Below are 16956 nucleotides of genomic sequence, written 5' to 3' on the forward strand. Positions count from 1 at the left end.
ATTTTTGTGCAAAATTAAAGCATGGAGACCTGAATAACGTCCTAAAACTTGCAATGAAAATTGTTAGTTTTTTTCATGCCAAAGCCCTTAACCATAGACTATTTAAAGCTGAGCTGCAGGATTCCAAAGCTGAATATACAGGCCTCTTGATGCATAATGAAGTGCGATGGCTAAGCAGAGGGAAAGTTCTGGAGCAATTCATTGCTTTTCTCCCTGAAATTGAACACTTTGTAAACAGTAGAGGTCAATTATTCCCAGAACTAAAGAAAGTGAAATGGCTTATAATGCTCCATTTTCTTTCTGATCTATTTGCACACTTCAATGCTCTCAATTTGATGCTGCAAGGCAAACAACAGCTTGTGTGCTCCTTGATTAATGGTATTTACTCATTTCAAAGTAAGCTTGAGCTATTCAAAGAACAACTGGATATTGCTGCCTTCACCCACTTCCCAAAACTGTTGGCTCTGACTGAGGTTTCCAAATGCACAAGAAATGCTGCCTAAGCTAAACCTTAGTGCATGAGGAAATGTCTGGGGAGGTCAAAATACGATTTTCTCAATTCAGAGTCCTCACCCCTCTTTTCAGGCTGGTTGAAAACCCCTGGATGGTGTGTGCATGAAACCTTGATGTTGTTGAACGTATTGGCATGAAAAGGGAGCAAGCAGAAATGGAGCCGATAGGCATGCAGCACAATTCAGCTCTTGAAGCAACTTTTTGGGGACAGACACCAGAAGAATTCTGGAACATTGTGCCTTCTGACAAATTTCCTGTCCTATGTACAGTGGCCCAGAAATAATTTGTATGTTTGAGTCAACATACGTTTGTGAAAGTTTGTTTTCCACAATGGGACTGATGAAGAGTAAACTCAGAAACAAGCCTACAGACTTACTTCTGGTTTAGCTCTTAAGGCTTGCCATTTCAGTCATAGTACCAGATTCCAGGACCTTAATAGGTGACATAAAGTGTAAAATAGGTTCTTAGTATATCTTTCTTTGACTACCTAGTTTTCAGACTCAGTTAAAGCTGTGCTGCATTGGCCTTCGCTGAATATCAGGTTAACAAGGCTTACCATGCAATGCTTCTTAAGAGTGCTATTGTCTGTTAATAAAAATGTATTAGTAAAATGTCCTCCTTGTAGTTTTGTAGTTATATCTGGTTTTGAAATACAGCATTGTCTAGTAATGTTTTGAAAAGGGGTCATTTTGTTTTTACCTCAATGTCCCATCCCTGCCCTAGACACCACCCTCAACCCCGCCCACACCCTCAGGCCCATCGGTGGAGCCCTCGGCCACAAACCAGACTATCATTTTGACCCCAGAGAAAAAGCTTGTGAGTACCCATGCGCTACCTCAATGCACTTTACTCTGTAACACTCAACTCTATGTCCGTCATCCACGCCAACCCACTTTGCACCACTCTGTGCTACTCTGCACCACTGCAGTCTACACAACTTTACTTTATCACACTCTATTCAACTGCACTCTACCCTGTATCACGCTACTCTTTGCTCCTTCACTCTACTTGTAAACAATCTACTGTACTCTCTAAACTGCACTCTACTCTTTCTGCCACTCCACGCCACTCTCCTCTTACCCATGGCACTCTACACCAATGCACTCTATATAACTGCACTCTGTGTCACTGCAGTCTACTTTGATTCACTGTACTTTACGCCACTGCTCTCTACATCACTGCACTCTGACACACTACTCTGAACGTCTGCACTCTACACCACTGAACTCTATGGCACTATCCTCTACTCTACTGCATTCTACATCACTCCACATTACTCTGCATCACTCTGAGCCATTGCACTCTACTATGCACCACTTTATGCCACTACGCCATTGCACTCTATCCTGCACCACTGCTTCTACTATGCACCACGCTAATCTACACCACTTTATTCTACAACATTGCATTGTATGCTGCTGAATTCTATGATGATATACTCTATGTACACCAATGCATTCTACACCAGTCTATTCTATACCACTCCACTGTAACACACTCTGAGGGTCATTCTGACCCTGGCGGGCGGCAGGAGCCGCCCGCCTGGCGGGAACCGCCAAATGGTCGCTCCGCGGTCAGAAGACCGCGGATGCCATTGCGAAAGGCCCTGCAACAAGGAAGCTGGCTCCGAACGGAGCCAGCGGAGTTGCAGGGGTTCGACGGGTGCAGTTGCACCCGTCGCGATTTATACTGTCTGCTAAGCGGACAGTGAAAATCTTTATGGGGCCCCCTGGGGCCCCACGACACCCGTTCCCGCCATCCTGTTTCTGGCGGTGAAAACCGCCAGAAACAGGCTGGCGGGAAGGGGGTCGGAATCCCCTTCCCCCAGCCGGGGGAAATCTGGCGGAAAACCGCCGGACCCGGCTGGGCGACCGCGGCTTCAAATCCACGGTCGGAATACTGAATGAAGCACCGCCAGCCTGTTGGCGGTGCTTCAGCCGGCCTCCACCCTCAGAATGAGGCCCTCTGTGTCATTGTACTGAACTCTTTGCCACTACACTCTGCAACACTGATCTCTGCCACTGTATTCTGCACTAAAGCATTCTGTGCCAATTCACTTTATACCACTGCACTCTTTGTGACCCTACTCTGCATCACTCCACTCTATGCCACTGCACTGCACGGTACTATACACCACTCTACTCTGCACCTCTATATCACTCTACTTTACACCACTCTATGCCACTGTACTCTATGCCACTCTACTCTGCGCCACTGTACGCTACACCACTGGATTCTACTATGCAAGATTCTAATCTACACCACTGCATTTTACAATCAGGAAAACCATAACAGGACGCCGCTCCTTTTCCTACCTCGCAGACAAACCACCTCTCTCCTCAGCTTCACGAAGGAACTGAAGACATGTTTTTTTAAGAACCACCTCACCGGTAAACGCTACTACCCCCCACCCCCAACACCTTGAGACCCTAACGGGTGAGTAGTTGCACTATACAAGCACTGATTGATTGATTTATGTACTTCAACTGCGTGCAAGTGAAGAGGCCTCCTCTGTTGCCTGCGCTGAGGCCCTTTAACGTCCCTAGCTCTGGGTATAGAAAGGGCCATTATGCTTACATTTATTCTTGACTGTAGGTGTAATAACTTTGGCTTTAATAGGCTCTTCAAAGTTGTCATCATACAAATTTACTGAACAGTTCTCCCGATCTTGGGCATAGTCTCTAAAAGGAAGTCACCTTTAACCTGCACCATAAGCATTTTCTTTTTACTTAGTGGTGCCAGGCAGGCAGGTCTTAATGAGAAGGTACAAGGTCAGGATTCTTGGGGGGGGTGAGGTCGGCGGCCACATAGTCCTCCCTCAGGTCTTCTTCTTCCTCAGGGCTCATCGTATGGGTCAAGTGAGAGGTAAAGACTGCTGTGGTTTGAGTCAGCGTCTAAGATCAATACCACTGCTCAGAATGGTTCTGATTGAACCCATCCCACATTCCATATAATCATATTCACTTTTCTCTGTTAAAGGTCGCCCTGAGGACCTTTCCGGGGATGTAATACCTTCCACCATTTAAATCAATTTGGGTGGCCTGTAGATCCATACCTCCGATACGTCCCTTTTCTATACGCCTAGAAAGGCGTCCACGTTTTTTCAAATTCAGTCACTTTATCAATGAGGATAGAAGTCAATTTCTCCATGGCATACAGGTCATCTAACTGGCCCAGTGGAGCTTTCAAATGATTCATTTGCAGTTAGATGTTGGTTATACCCTTGATAAATCGTACAATCTTAACCCAGAAGGGCCTCCCTCAATCACACCCCCACCACATTTGTAAATAAGCTGCTTTCTCTCCACAACCTCACCTGCGTACGCACAAACCTCCATACAAAGCTTTCAGACATACCAGCATCATACACCATGGTAGTGTAATCTTATATTCATTCAATTTGCACTGGGTACAGATGAATAACAAATTTATATCCATGTATTTTTGAAAGGTCTTGTTCAAGGTCCTGACCATTTCAATGCTTATTTTAAATCCTGTAGGGGGTGCTTTTACATAAGGCTGTTTACAAATAGGCTACTGCTCTAACTGTCTCTTCCTTTTTGTATATATCATCTATGGTAGTGGTCTCTTTACTCCTGCCTTCACTAACTGATGGCTGCCGAGCCCAGAGCAACATCTCTGTTAATCGGTAAATGTTTGAGGCAACACGTTCTGGTTGGCTGATTCAGGACCCCAGCCAGGCAGAACCCACCACTCCCATCAGGGGTGGGTCATTACACCCACAGTATAACCTGTGCTCATCCTTGGGTAGCTTGGCACAGAGCAGGCAGGGGTATGACAGAGGCAATGTGTGAAGCAAAGAGACAGCATTTCCCCGCCACAACCACGCAGCATGACACAAAATAGACTTTACACACTATGTATAAAACGAATTGTATTCAGCATACCTTATCAACACAGTACAGTTATAATGTAACTCTGGGCCTATGCCCCAATTTGCCACGAAAGCTACTATGTGAGGCCCAACTGTGTTAAAACCGACTACTGTATGTACACATGAGGAAAATGATACATTCTCTCCTTGCATCCACATAAGGTACCCAACTTTGTCACCATGAGACCCACCCTAGAATCACCCACAACCAGTGTAACACAAATTCTCTCTGGAATGTAGATTTGTTTATATCTTTAGTTGGGCCATGCCCTGGCTTCGAGAAGCCGGGTGTCAAAAACCTCTCCCCTAGTCTATCTATCCAGGCCCCAAATGGCAGCGATCTGTAGTTCTGGATGCCGGGTTTTAAGGCGGTCATTTGGGGAATGCACAGATGTGCTCTTCCCTGTGACCTGTGGAATGAAGTCTAATTTACAGGACACCAGAACCATTTCAAGCCTAGAAATGTCCACTTCCTAGAATATGACAAAACCACCTTTACCATCTGAAGGGGTTTGTCTTTCTGAATCTTATGATATTAAACATCATAAGGCTGCTCCCCTGCAATCCACTATTGGAGCCAGATTTAATAAGACTCATTCTTCTATGCATGCTTATGGGCAGAGCAGCTCTTATAGGTAATATGAACACGCATGGGTATTCACCATTCCCTGGGGCATGTGTGCCCTGGCGCACACCCATGCCTGCTGGGTATGTAAGGCACATTTGTTAAAGCCACCACAAAGGTGCAGGTGCGCCAATACTGGCCTGCTTTATCAGGCTCAGTTCTTATCTTAGAATACCGTGGGCAAATGTGCACAACCAGCAACTGATGCCAGCTCCAGAACTTATGCAGGAAAGCCACCAGGGTGCAAATTGCACAACCAGGCGAGTGTCACTGGTCTCCACTCACACATGGCAATACCCATTTGCAAGTATGCACCCACACGCAAGCTGTGCCAGTCTCCTTTAAGAGTATGTCACCCTGGTGCAAGTAGGCACCTCAAGGCCACCTATTCCAAGCTCCCCACACTCATGAGCTTGCAACATGGACATATGTACAGAGGGGCCCCCTGGGACTGGTTCACTACAAGATCCGGTGGCCGTATCGGCAAACTGTGCCAGGCGTAACATACATCAAATCCCCCATCGTGTAAGTGTGCACCCAGTGGCCTGGCATGACAGGCTCAGTACCTCTGAAGGCCCCATGGCCTCTGCGCACACCCTAAGCCCTGCAAAGGCAGGACCCTCACACGCTGGTCAGCGCCACATCCCCTCTAGGGGATGACATGCGTCCACACTTCCCTCCTGCCCATACAGGGGGACAGTACCCATGGCCACGGCCACCAGATGAGGACCAGCCCATCCTTAGGGATGCATCTGATTCCCCCCCTTCAGGTAGAGGTCACCCACATGGGGATGCTTACCCACCCAGACACGATACACCTTTGTATTCCTGCCCTGCCCTCTGCCTACCACCAGCCCCACCATAGGGGCCCTCCGGGGAAAGCAGAAGGCAGCTTAGAGGTGGCCCCCACATCAGGACTGCTACCCTGAGCACAGGCGCGTTAGCTCCCCTAAAGGCTCCTTTCATCGGCCTAGGACATGGGTAAAGGGTCTTTTAGGGGGTGGCACACCCAGTGCACATCCACCTAGTAGCAAGGGCAGAACCCACTCCGGGTATGTGGTATACCTGTTTCACAGCACCCTCCTGGATACTGCACCTTCCTACCAATGGTAGGATGGGTGCAGCCACTTTCCCACTGCCAGACAAAGGGGAAGAGCCCACAGTCCTAAGGTCATTCTCAAAGAATCAGAAAAGACTGGGAGAAAAAAGCAAAACATTTCAGGAAAATTCCCTCAACAGAGCCATGTTCAACAGTATGGGCCAAGGGTGCGTGCTTGCCCCGTTTTTATTCTGCCTCCACAATATTGATATCGACAAATGTCTGAAAAAGGCAGAAACAGACTCCCCAAAGGTAGGAGTTAAGAATTTACCAGCTCTTCTTTACGCCGATGATTGCGAATTGATGTCTAGGACAGGGGTTGGGCGTCAAAAGCTTTTGAACAAATTTGTCTCCTTAATAAGTAACCTGGGTTTGAAGAAGACCTCGTCCAAGCCTCATGTGATGCCCGTATGAGCCTGAAATCATACCATATTCAGGGGGGAAAATTAGCACTGGTCCAAACCTTTATGCACCTAGGTCTCCCTTTTGACAGCAGAATTTGTCACATCTTGATACTAGGTGCTAACAATTTGTTCAAACCAAGGAGGCTCTATTTAATTTTTCTAGGAAGTTGGGATCTAGGCCCTTAGACACCTTGCTGGCCATTTAGGAGGCACAATGCCACTCGACAGTCACTTATGGGGGTAGTGTGTGCAGTTTATAGGGATGCCTCAAAGTTACAAGTGAAAGAAAATGTTTTCCTGAGGAGGCTCTTGTCAGTTCCCAATAGGTTCCCAGGCCACCTGTGTCAGACAGAGCTATGTATTTGCCCTCTGCAAGATCATATTGGGCTGGCCCAGTAATGTTGTGGCTCTCACTTTTGACTTAAGATGAGACCTCTCTTAACCAGGAGATAATGCAAGATTGCCTACTTTTAGTGCAAGCCCAAAGAATTCCGTGGCTCAAATACGTGAAGGGACTTTTGGTAGCTTTGGGCAGAGATGAACAACTTTGGCACTGGTATCTAGATGGCAGCTGAAGCAAGGTCTTTTGAGCTTGTTTTTAGCACTTAAGAGTGTCCATTATGAGGGGCAAAAGGAGGGCAGATGTGCATTTCCCATTGGTCACTAGGGAAGGCATTGAGCCTTACCTGCTATTTCCACAGGAACCTTATCAAAGGTTCTTCCTCGTAAGATATAGGTTTGGTCCCTGGGATTCTGATTCCCCTCAGTCTTTGTTGCACTTAATTTTCTTCTGCACTTTATATTCTGCCCCTTGGAAAAAGTTTTTAATATCGCTGTTAAAATGTTTAAACATTAGGCGAAGCAGGCCTGCCTTATTTTATCTTCAGCTTTCAACGTCTGAATATATATGCATGAGTATCTACAAGTTTATTTCTGCTGCTGTGAAACTCAGAGGCCTGGCAGGGAAGTAACTGCTGTTTGATTGTTTATATATGGATTGTCTGATGATTTTTCATTGGTTTTATGATTTTAATATCTTATTTTAGTATTGTCTTATGTTTTTTCTAACTGAATAAAGAATTATTGATTGACAGAGTAAACATATCTGACTCAGTAAAAACACATTAGCACACTGTTCCTTATTTTTAAGATTTCCTCCCTCAAACAAGGATCCCAGCAGCATATCTCTCACCTCAGATAACCCTTGCCTGAAATTCCTGGTTCGAAGTCGAGGTTCCTAATGCTGGATTCAAATAGGAAGGGAAAGTAGTTATTTCTTGTGTCCGACCAGCACTGTTCCAGTAAAGCAGGATCATTTTGATGGGCAACATTAGGGCTGCAATTGTCTACAAGTCTGTGGGAAGAGCCACCGGAGGTGTTGCAATGTGACTTCACAAGCTTCTTGGTCCAGGTAACACTAGGGCTTCTCCCTTTCACAGGAGTACCAGGTTACAGTTGTTGACATTTCTATCATCAAGATGTCAATTTCTCCGGTGCCTAGGCCACCATCTGCTGGGAAGCTGCACAATAAGGTCTTCGAAATACCCCTGTTGTTCCATATGAAATTTTAGATCCTCCCCCTGGATACATCTGAGGATTCATGATGGAAAGCTTAAGAGCAGAGACCTGGTAAATTATAGTAATGTAATCTTGGCATAAATTCACCTTGACAATTCTCCCTATCCAGGACATCTCAAGTTTCCCCTATCTATACAAGTCTTGAAGTGTTCAAGCAATGTCGGTACATTAGTATCAGAGTTTATTTATTGAGAGAGGAAGAGTCACTCCTAGACAAGATATGCTGTGAGATGACCCCTCAATATCATGTCTAAGTGTGGATTTCTTACTGTGTTTTAGATTTGTGTGACTCCCATCTACTTTTGTAATTCTCTAAATGCTCTCTGTACTTGTTTGGATTTATGTTCTTGTTCTAATCCCCACTCCAAGTGTCTAATTCTGGCCAATCTGATAAAAGATGATATATGTTTGATTAGTATGCATGTATGATGAATTCCCCCTCCCCCAGGACTGCTTTTGCTGCTTCCCAAATCACAGACCGGGACATGCTTTCTGTAACATTCACTTTTGAATATTTCTCTAGAGCCTCTCTAGTATTGGGTGCTAAGGCTTCATGCTAACTCATTCATTTTCCACACTTGTGGGGGCACGGGCCTGATGGCTGATTTCCAAAGTCATTAACAAAGGTGTGTGATCAAACAAAACTTGGGTTCCTATTTTTATTGACTGTTTGTGACAGATTTATCATCAAGGGGAGATAATATATTCTAGAATGCGTCCTATGTACACTTAAGGTGTAAGCACACTCACCGGGACGAAGTTGTTATCAGGGTTGCAGCTTCTGACAAAATAGGTCTTGAATATATTACTTACGTTCTGAGTCCTCAACAACTTTGGGGATTCCCTTGATTGTCCAATCACAAAGGTTTTTCTCTATCTTTCACTTTATCCAGCGGGGCTTAATATCTTCTTTCTAATTTGTCTGCTTTTGTGTTTAATTTACCCCTCTCATGAGTCACCTCCACTTCTGGTCCCTCTAGTTGCTTCACTTTATTCTCAACCTTCTTCAGAGTGTGACCTGTACCGGAGATGGCTTTGGAAGGTCCTGTCTAAGGATTCCCATATTTCTGTTTTGAACTTTATTAGAAGCAAGTGGATATCATCTTTTGTCCCTGGGGCAGTAAATTTCTGTCTTTTGTGGGGTCGAGTGTGACCTCCTCACTATAGTTGATAACTTGGGTAGATTATTTTGAGAATGTAGCAAGCCTTTGATAGAGGGAGCATTTGCCTTTTTGGCTCCGGACAACACCATCATTGATAATTAAATAGTTATTCCGTTAATGTATGGAGGCTAAAGGGACTATCTCTGTTTAAAGGCAGTATGGCCTGAGGTCTGCTTCTCAGATCAGATTCAGATCTGCAAGCAGTCCAGCTTGTCTCATCACATTTTCAAGCCAACCCACAACTGGGCACCAGCTCATTAAGGAATTTTATTTTTCTCACACAGACCATTGCTTATCTATCTACTCATCATTCCTTGCATCAAACCTTTTAAGAGAGCTCTTGGCTAGGTCACATTTAGGCTTATGATGGCATTGTCAGACAGATCTACTCCTGGATGAGTTCTTGAGCTGGCCTCACTCCTCAGCCCCAAATCATACAGCAGTCTACTAACATTCAGCCTCCAAAGAAGTCAGCATCTACAGGGCTGTGCTCGTTCCCTCTTGTGACGCCCAAGCCAGTCACCCCAGAAGCTAACCTTCCTCTTCTTTGAGCTCTTTCCTTCACTGCAGCTCCCCTACCCTGCAGCCGGCTCCTTGCTGTCTTCCACTAGTTTTCAGTTGCACGCAACCTTGTTCCTCATACTGCCATTCCGTCCTCACCTTTGAGCCGGTTCCTGCCTACTGACAGAGAAGCTGTTCTGTTGATACCTGATCCTGTGCACAGCACTGGTCCTGCATCAATCTTCTCTTTAACAGTTGTGGTTGAAGCTTTGTACCTTGAAGAGTGTTGTGTGGGGCAGAGGTGGCATGACAAGCTGATGTTTTATCCATGATTCCCTGCAGTTGCTGCTTGAATTTTAATTAGCAGGGATGAGCCTCCATTGCACCTCCACTGTTCCTGGGTTTGAAAGCGTTCATAGCCTTGGAAACAGCTTGGGGAAGTGGCCTGAAGTGAGGGACTCAGTGAGAGTACAACTACATAGGTCCTCATCGTAGCCACACCGCCATTCCCACTGTCTTTTAAACTATGCATGGACTGCATGTGAGAGAGAAGAGGTATTTTGCATTGGTACTAGAAATGTTTTAACTGTGCTGTGAGTCAGTGAAGCAATCAAAACCTTTTACCAAAAAATGGTCAAAAATATTGGCTTTGTCCACTCTGGTTTAAAAGTGTATAAACTATACTAGAACACTGGAATGTTGAGAGCTCCATTGAAGACAATGGAGTAGTTCAGGCTTATAGTGGCTGGTGTAAGCCTGGAGCGCCAACATTCCAATGGTTGTCTTCATGTTTCTCCCTTTTTAATTTAGAACATCCTTCCCTTGGTGGGTGGAATGTTTCAACAGCCTTATAACCCTTTTGCCCCAGGATATACTGGATGTTAAAGGCCCTATTATCTTGTTATAGGCCTTTGTGTGAGGCTCAGGCCTCTAACTCAGGTTCAGGTCCTTTAACAACTGGTATAGCACACGGCAACAGGCTACAAAATAAGCCTGATAATATAGTGGGGAGTGTGTATCTGACCCTCTGGTAATATACAGGCAGTTCCAATGATAATCTGCTCATTTGGTTTTATTGCTAGCCAGCACAGTCACCATTAACATGTTGTGAACCCCTCTTATCACCGGGAAAGACACACAATATGTTATTGTATTCCCACACAGTGCTACAATCAGATATAACAAATAAGGACACAGACCACTTGAAAAAAGAAAGGACATGTAGTTTTTTTTTTAATAAAGCAGAGATATTTGTTTCCTTGTACCATGAAACAGGATTAGCTGGCAGAAAAACATTCCATCGTCTCCAGAGCCTGTGTAGGCCGGAAAGTGCTAAACCAGCAAATCCTCAATTCTAGCATCACATTATGAGAAAGGGAAGCCATTTTCAGGCTCACTGTACACATATATTAAATAATTTGCTTTAAAACAAAAAATACATTTTTATACACTCCTTTTTAAATATCTAATTTGTTTCCACCGACTACTTAATGCATGGACTGGCCTGCCAGAAGCTTGGTCTGCATGTGGAGGAGGCCACCATATTCTGCCTGTGTGGCGGCTCCGAGTGCCAGTATACCCATTTGCACCAACTCTGAAACTGTCCTCCAAATGTTCTTCTGGGACTGCCTGCAAAAACGTTTGTGTTCCTTTCTGTGAAGACAGGTGCTTTGCACCTCTGCCACTTCCTGCATGCAACTGTTTTGTTACAACCTGGATACCAGGACTTGCTTGTAGCTTTCGCTTTTTTTTCACCCCAGCCTGCCTTCTCTGAAACTCCGAGTCTGGCTACCCTGAAAACGTACTCTACCAATATTTGCTTGTTTTTGTTCCATCACCCTTGCCTGCTCTGTTTGCTTTATGAAACATTACATGTGCCTTCTACTACATGTCTATTACGACACCTCATGGTAATTCCATTTCTTTTGTAACCAGTTATCGACTGCCACAGAATCACTGTGGAAGGAGCCACTTTCTGTCCTAAGTGCAGGGGCTCAGTAGCAGTTTCACCCTTTTTTTGCTAATACCTGCCTGCCACGGGGAAGCAGCTGCAGATTCCTAAGATGGAGCTGCATCTGCAGAGTGCGACGTGATTGGCTGTGGCACCACACTAGCACCTCCTTGCGACAGAGCTGCACCGGCAGATCCAGGTTTCAGCTGACTGTGCAGTATATCCACAGCAGCTGAACATGGACAGGAGGTACACCCAACCAATGCACCGCCAGCACTGAATAATCAGTGAAAACATACACATATATTATATATCATACAATTACTTTCAATAAAACATATATTAAGGCATGTATAGCAAAATAAATGACTTGGCTTTGATGAAATAAGTGAGGCCTTCAGAATATCAAAAGTTGCTTCACACCTCATCACCCCTTCTCTTAACCAAAGGCTACATTTGTCTCAGAGTCTGGGTGTGTAAGGTGGGGGAAAGGGAGTACAGGGTCAGGACAGCTGCTTCTGGAGACCCCGCAAGATGCTACTGAACAAAGGGATATTAGGGTTACATCGTGTCGTTGGTCTCTTCTCTTCACTGGTCAATCTTAAGTCGACATGGCTGGCATATACTGTACACAGACAAGCTTAAAAATATAAAATGGAACCAGGAGCAAAAAGACGTCTTTCCACTTTTAAAAAATAAATTATATAAAAAATATAAAAAATGGGGTTAGGCTTCCTCTGTGTTTAGGTACTTTGGCTCCAGCAAATTAATCAAAGGTAGTGTTAGCAAAGAATGAAGCAAAGAAGGGTTGAAGTCAGTTATTGCAAGGGCCTGTCCTGCATCTTCAACTGATGGCTTCCTCAGGGGTTGAGCTCAGTTGCAACGACCCCTACCCAGCTGAAAATGAAGCTGCCTTCTAGGGAGCCTCCTGGAAGCTGCTGACAGGCCAATACCTAGCGCAGGTGTCTCCAGGAGTCATACTCGCCCCACAAAGAGACACAAGAGTAAAAGAAGGAAACTTGTGTTTACAGCTGCCAGTAGGTTCATATTTAATGTCCCACTCGTGACGTCACAGAGACTTAATCTTTGAATACTGTCCTCTGCCTGCGACTTTATGAGCACTCCGTGTAAATGAACCAAGCGACCATCACATTTCAAAGAAACAGCTCTCAATAGTTTAGTAAAAGCTCCAAGTGTTGCCACGGAGTATAAGATATATTTTAGGGACTGGCCGCCCTCTTTAGGGTTAACTGCATGTATATACCTGGTGTTACGATCTTCATCGCCAGCCTTTGTTGGTAGAGCAACCTCGTTAGACATGTGATAGAGGAAAACAGTGAGGTAATAAAAATATATATTTAAGAAATACGTTAAATGGCATATAAAATGGATAAAAGGGTTATTCAGGCTTCCGGCCAAATGCTTATCTCTTCTTAAGATTCCAAAAAACTGAGAACCATCTTTGTTTGGCAATGTATTGCCTGCCTGCAGCAGTGGCGATGCCATTCGGTTTTCCCCAGTCCACGAGCCGGATCTAGGATTCAGCGATCAGTAGCGGGATTCCGCATCTAGGACTGGTGCACTGGGGTGCTGTGGTGCAGACTCACCGAGGAGAGGCGATCTGACACAGATATGCACCTCTTTATGGTGTCATGATTTCCCATTACCCAGGTCTATGTTTAGCCACAATTACAGGAACTTGGAAAAAAGGTTAAGAAACCACAACATGTAGGGCTCCACAGGATGGAAGGTCTCATCAGCATACCACCTACAGGGTCTCATTTGGAGGCAGTGTGCCTTATTAGTGAATTAAACATGGCAGTTAATAAAAGTACTTCTAAGCTGAGTCTTTTGCAAAAGTCCATTGTAATCAACACATGGAAAAGATAACTGGAGTGCAATTTGCACAAGGAATTTCAGGGGACATTGCATCAGGTGCCTCATTGTGCACAATGCATAGCATTCACCACTGAAGCAGATCCTTTAGTGTGTACAGTGGATTTCAATAGGGAATTGAAGCTGGTCCCTCTCTGAGGGGGCAACGGGTGTTGTAGCAAGTGGCACGCTGCGCATCACAATAGGAGATGGTGCAGGTCCTACATTGGGTGCTTGGAAATAGCAAACAGAGATATATGCCATGGAACCCTAAAACTTGCAGATTCTATTCTGGCTCAGTGAACCTACCTATCCAAGGCCTGTTTTTCCTCAGACTTTACCTCTGTTAACCTCCCACTCAGTGGTCCCGGTCTCTTCCACTAGTCACAGTACAGAGGCCACAGGTTCTCACCCTTCTGTTTCCTGCCTCCTCGATAGACCCTAGCCAGAGTCTACCCTCCACACAGTGTTGAGTCAAATCACCTCTGCATATTTGACTTCATGTGAACTTCCATTACAAGCGCCAAGTCCTCCCGTTTCCTTCAATCATATCTTTAGAGTTCGTTGGTTAGGCCTGCAGACCCTTGTGCCTTGCTCCTCATCCCCTTGTCCTTTAGTCCCATGTACCTTGTCGAGGAGGTGGAAATCATGATAAATTTACCTAGATGTTCGCTTGAAATGGCCGAGTATGCGATAGGGTTTCTCAATCACTCCTCGCTGGTCATCTGTCGCAGATATTCCTTGCCAGCGCGGGTGCTGGACCGTGGTTGCAGCATGCACCTTTGACGTATGAGGCTGGCCCAAATTCAAATCACGGGCGTGGTCCAGTCAGCACATGCATTCGCATGTGCAGTGGCACAAAGCTTCATTTCTCAATCTGTTCCTCTAAACAGGTGTGCTACGGTAACAGCACTTATAGGGGGGGGGTTCCATTCCACATCTACCCACGTTTTGGAGAATTACCCTTTGTGTCCCAGTTCCACAGACCCCCCCCTGTTGACAAAAAAAGAATCTAGAGCTTGTGAATGGTGCAGGGACCCGATGCATGAAGGGATTAAAATGTGGCTCTGTGGTGCTGCTCTGAAGTGGCCAGTGCTGTAGGAAAAAAAGGAGACACAACAAGGCAGCAGTTGGTTAGCTACAGCGCTTCAAGGCAATCAGACGTGACAACTTTAATGCAGTACTGGAGTCGCTTACTTATGTTTGTAACCTTTGCCACTCTAGCCAGCAACTAATACTAACTGATACGATCTGGAAGAAAGGTCAACAGATCCCAAGAGTTATAACAGCAGATCCATCTCTGTTTTGATAGTACCTCTCTCAGTTAAGTCACATTTTCTTCTGTGCTCCAAGTTTATATATTTATTTGGCCTTTTTTGAGTCAATAAAGAATTATTTGCATTTTGAATACACAATTTTAGGCTTTGAAGATTAATTATATTCCTTTAAAAGTTTTTTCAAAGTTTAACGTTATACGTTTCTTTTCATTATTTGGTTTTGAACATTATTTGCAAGGTGTTCTTACAGCTGTGCTTTTAAACCGTTTATTTCATTTCCTAATCAATTTTTGTATTTTCTCTATGATCAGCGCTGCTTGGTACCGACAAACATCTGTTGTTTAACGTAGTTACAGACCACTTAGTAGATAGCACTCTAGGCTGCTGAGGGGACTCTCAGTAATGCAGATCAGGGTCGCATTCAAATTTTCAGGTAGGCTTCACTTTCTGGAAGAGCGGATATTGCTGGCACTTGCGATGCTGGTGGTAAAGGGATGTAAAATCTGAAGGAGTTCAGATTTTTGTCTTTTACCAATTACGAAAACTGACAGAATGTGAGTTTTTGTTCTCAGAATAAGTATCAGCCCTTCATTAACCAGAATCAATTTGCTGCATATGAGGATGAACAGGAAAGACTGATGTATCTGTAAATGACTGAGAAAAAAATCCAAAGATGTCAATGTTATATCTTCTGTTCAGTCTCTTAAGAAACCTTACGGTGGATCTATGCTTGACCCAAATAACATCCACCACATGGCGTTGAAAGGTTGGCTGCCAATGGACCATGTAGTGGACAAGATTAAGTTACGATTAAGACCTTCCCTTGATGACAGGGAAGCTAGAAATGTTATCATGGCCAAGTGCTCAAGGGCAAACAGCTTTCCAGATTAGTTCAAAATTCACAGGTATAGCTCAGCTGAATCGTTCTTGGAGTATCAATGGTATGCTTTTAGCAGACATACTGATACGTCTCTCCTGGAATTGTTGCTGGAGTTATTACATCTCATCCCGAATTGTTGCAGCCTATTGAGGAGTCTAGAGGGAGGACATGGGGAAAACAGGAATTGTACCTCCTTGGAGTGTTCATTAGATCATGGATTGTCCCAGAACTATTGAAATAGTTGCAGATGATGTCTTATTCCTGAGGTCCAGGAACTAAAAACCTGTATGCAGTGGCATAAACTAAATGGAGTCACTGCTGCATAGAATGGGGTTGGTATCCAGAAAGAGGCCCTGTGACAGAAACGGATCATTTTCTGCCCAATTAGTCTGAGAACAGACTTGCGTTACTAGACAATCATGCCACAGTGGTTGCCTGATGTTATACTCCAACATCTTTCAACTCGAAAAACACCTCGGGGTAGAGATTGAGGAACGTCTGTGTGGTACGTTAATAGGCTGTTACCTTTCACTTTTGTTGGATTGACCTGCCATTTACATCTGAAGCAACTTTCTCAGAAGTTGCCATGCTGCTGTTTATTGAACGTGTGGGACACTAGACTTTTTTTATAAAACAAGAACAAAAAAACTATTTGTTGGCATTTCCGGCACAGCTTCAAGAACTAGTTACTTACCTTTGATGACACTCTTTCCAGTGGATAATCTATTTAACTGCAGATTCCTCACCTTAGAACATCCTCCGGAGATTTTTTGTAGCAGTACTCTTGCGCTTCATTAGGTGTGTCATAAGCACCACCCATGCACGTGAACTTCAATTTCTTGTCTTTTCCTTTTCAAGGCCCTCAGGTGCAAAGCGTGAACAATTGTTGATTACAGTGTGCGAGTACTAACTTGGGGGCTTTTTTGAAAACCAGAAAGAGCATTACCAAAGTTAAGCAACTTGTTCTTTTGATGGATACTTCTAGCCACAGATTCCTCGTCTTCGAATATTTTTTAAAGGAGTATCTACCCCAAAAAGCCTTGTACAACTGAGCAGGTGAAATGTCGCCCCCCCCAGACCTGGCTGTAAAAGCAGCAGTGCTTCATGAATTATCCACATTGCAGCCTGGCAGATCTCAAGGACAGACAGGTACTACTCACACCAATGCAATTGTAGCAGCCTTAGTCCACATGGA

The 16956-nt window shown here is 44.7% G+C and overlaps 1 protein-coding gene across 11 annotated transcripts in view; it reads right to left on the reverse strand.

The window, feature by feature from the left end:
* Window positions 1-10994: 10994 nt before the first annotated feature.
* The window catches only part of PLEKHA6 (pleckstrin homology domain containing A6), a 527946-nt gene continuing 521984 nt past the window's right edge, over window positions 10995-16956 (reverse strand). For all 11 annotated transcript variants that reach the window (XM_069238499.1, XM_069238501.1, XM_069238498.1 and 8 more), the window contains one exon: window positions 10995-14699. The gene's annotated coding sequence lies outside the window, so the exon portion shown is untranslated. The remainder of the gene's footprint in view (window positions 14700-16956) is intronic.

The sequence above is a fragment of the Pleurodeles waltl genome, chromosome 6, assembly GCF_031143425.1.
Source record: "Pleurodeles waltl isolate 20211129_DDA chromosome 6, aPleWal1.hap1.20221129, whole genome shotgun sequence".
NCBI classification, from domain to species: Eukaryota; Metazoa; Chordata; class Amphibia; order Caudata; family Salamandridae; genus Pleurodeles; species Pleurodeles waltl.